This window comes from Ambystoma mexicanum, chromosome 1p (genome assembly GCF_040938575.1).
Source record: "Ambystoma mexicanum isolate Mex_15411 chromosome 1p, UKY_AmexF1_1, whole genome shotgun sequence".
NCBI classification, from domain to species: Eukaryota; Metazoa; Chordata; class Amphibia; order Caudata; family Ambystomatidae; genus Ambystoma; species Ambystoma mexicanum.
Window position 1 is genome coordinate 1014575449 of NC_090921.1, and position 3275 is coordinate 1014578723.

The window sequence follows — 3275 nt, forward strand, 5'->3', positions numbered from 1 at the left end:
TTCGCGGTATGGGGGTAAAGTGTGGTATTCCGGTTGCCGGGGTGCTTGGCACAGGCAAGGCGGCCACGAGATACCTCAAAGAACGGAAAGAAGGCGAAAACTGGTTGTCCCCACCAGTCAAGGGAAGGAGCCACTCCGTTAAGAGTTCTCCTCGGTCGTCGGGAAAAAGTGGTGAGACGGTTCAGCAGGGCTCCACCGGGTGGTGTCGTCGAAGCAGGTCGGCTCAGCTCTTCCCTCGTCGGATTCTTGGTCCTGTGGCGACTTCTGAAGTCCCAGTCCCCAAAGCCCTGCTTTTATGCAGCAAACCCCCATTCACCCAGCCTAGCTGTCACTCAACCATGCTAAGTGGTGAGCCGGGCGGCTCACCACTTGGGCCAATCAGGACGGAGTGCGACTTGAGTTACCAAGGTAACTCAGTCCAGGGTGCCTAAATCCCCCTCCACCCCTCCTAAGTACCCCAGACAGAGTGGCACCACTTTGGAGGGCTTCTGTGGAGAAGCCCGCCAAAAGTGGAACAAAGGGCTCCACTTTGGGTCAGAGTTACAGAGGCGAACACCAACGCCATTTTAGAATCAAGTTTTGGCAAAAAGTCCCAACCGGAGTTATAAAAATAAATATATAAACCGGTGGTATGTTTAAGGCTACCGTAAATAAATAATTAAATGTGTTAGCCTAAAACAATGGGAAATCCCATAGGGAAATATTCGCGGTCGAATATAAAAAGTAGTTTCCACTGCCACCAGCCAAAACTCGATCAGGGGGGACGGAGACGTGCCCCCTCGACTAACAGACCCTGGGGCAATCGAATTGCCCCAGCCAGTACGTCCACAATATGATGGTTTGTACTGGTTCTGTTCAGGATTCAAGACTAGCAAAGTCTTTGGTGACTTTACATGCCCTGGGAGACAGTAGTCAGTCCCAGGGTATGGAGTCTATGTTGGGGAGTCCCTAGGACACCCCTGGGTCACGGCACAGAGGGTGCTGTGTGACCCACATCACAAAAATACATGAGGCCCTATGGAGTAAAAGACCCCATAGCCCATTCAACACAAGGTTTAACCAAGAAAACACACTTCAACATGTCCAAGAGTGAGGGTAAAAGAGTCTCACTCTTGGCAGGAGAAAAAAATTAAACCCCAGAAATCCAGCAAAGCTGCTGGGGGACTCACTAGGTAGGGAAATTCAGCCTAAACAGAGAATTCTCCCTAACAGTGAGCCCTTTAAGAAATTGGACAATCAAACGAATCTTAAAATAAGAACATTCTTCAGACAAGCGCTTGAAGATGGACAGCGCCGCCAGGTAACCTTTAATGGTACCTACTTGAAGGCCCCTGTGGGCCAAAGAAAGCAAGAAAGATAGAACCATGGGAATGGAACACTGAAAAAGATCAACATTTTGTCCTCTGCACCAGTCGATAAACTTACACCACCGGTAACAGTACAGGGATTTTGTTGCTGGCCGAAAGCAACACCTCCATCATGTCATTCCGGGAGGTCCCAATACTTATATCTCAACCTTTCAGATACCAAGCGTGAAGGTTGAGAGTCCTGACCTCTGGATGGAGAACCTGACACCCTCCCCACCCCACAAGAGCAGATCCTCTCGGTAGGGAAGACAGCGTGGAGGGCAGATGGACATTTCTAGAACGTCCAGGTACTACGCTCTCCTTGCCCAATCCGGAGCAATGAGGATCATATGGGATCCGAACCTCCGCAACCTTCTTAAAACGTGAAGAATGATGGGGACCGGAAGAAACGCGTAGAGAAGTGGGAATGACCAATCCACGACAAAGGCGTCTCCCAAGGCTCTCTCAGAGAAAATTCCCTTGAGCAGAATATCTTGCACTTCCGGTTGGCACTGGTCATGAAGAGATCCACTTGTGGGGTTCCCCAGAGGGTGAAGATCTCCAGGACATCCTGAGCCAACTCCCACTCGTGAGAGACTGTGCTCTACCTGCTCAGAGCATCGGCTGCCACATTCGCCCCTCCGGCCAGATGAACTGCCGAGAGTGATATTCCCTGCTGGATTGCCCAGAACAAGAGCTGCATCGCCTATCTGCACAACGTACCTACCCCCGCCCCCCAACCCCACACCCCTTTCTTTGTTGAGGTAATGCTTGGCCACTTTATTGTCCATCATGATCAGGACACACTTCCCCCGCACAGGCGGCACAAAAGCCTTCAGGGCCAGCCTGATGGCCCTCAGCTCTAACAGGTTGATGTGGAGTTTGGACTCCGCAGACCGACCTCTGGCAGTGAAATCTTTGGCATGAGCTCCCAATCCTGTGAAGGAAGCGTCAGTTACTACCATCACCTCCGGCCACGGTTGCCAAAACAGCTCCCCCTTCATCAGGTTCCCCTCGTTGGCCCACCACAGCAGATCCTGTGAGACCGAGAGTCGGAATCTGAACGTGATCCGACATCTTGCCTGAGAATTGTGACCACTGCATCTTGAGGACCCATTGCAGGGATCTCATCCTCAGTCTGGCCTCTGGCACCAGAAAAATGCAGGATTCCATGAGGCCGAGCAACCTTAAGAATTCGAAAGCCGGGAGTCTCTGGTCATGTTGAACCTTGTCCACCATCTGCACAATGTGATGAGCCCTCACCTTGGAGGCGAACACTTCCCCAAGGGCGTGTCCACCACAGCCCCGATGTACTGGAGCTGTTGGGAAAGTGTCAGATGCGACTTCTTGAAATTGAGGGAGAAGTCCAGCTTGTGGAGGGAGCGGCAGGTGAGACCGAGATGATCCATCGCTTGCTTGGGAGAACGTGCACAGATCAGCCAGTCGTCCAGGTAGGGGTAGACGTGAATCTCCCCTCGCCCCAGATACGCTGCCACCACCAACTTAGCTTGGTGAAGATCCTCGGGCGGAGGTCAATCCGAATAGCAGGACCCGAAACTGAAAGTGCAAGTCACCCGCTGTAAACCTCAGGTACTTTCTGTGCTTGGGATGAATCGGCACATGAAAGTAAGCATCCTGTAGGTCCAGAGACACCAACCAATCCTGAAGCATGGAGGACTTGAGAAAGAGTGACCATCTTGAACTTGTCCTTCCTGAGAAGTTTGTTCAACCAACGCAAATGCAAGATGGGTCTCAAACCCCAGTCTTTCTTTGGAATCAAAAAATATGGGGAATACCATCCCTTGTTCCTCTCCGCTACAGGCACCAGTTCTATAGCGCCTTTCTCCAGCAGGGTCAAGATTTCCTGCACAAGGAGCGTATCGGGAAGCTTCAAAGAGAGATTCCCCTGTGGATTGTCGTGAGGCCACT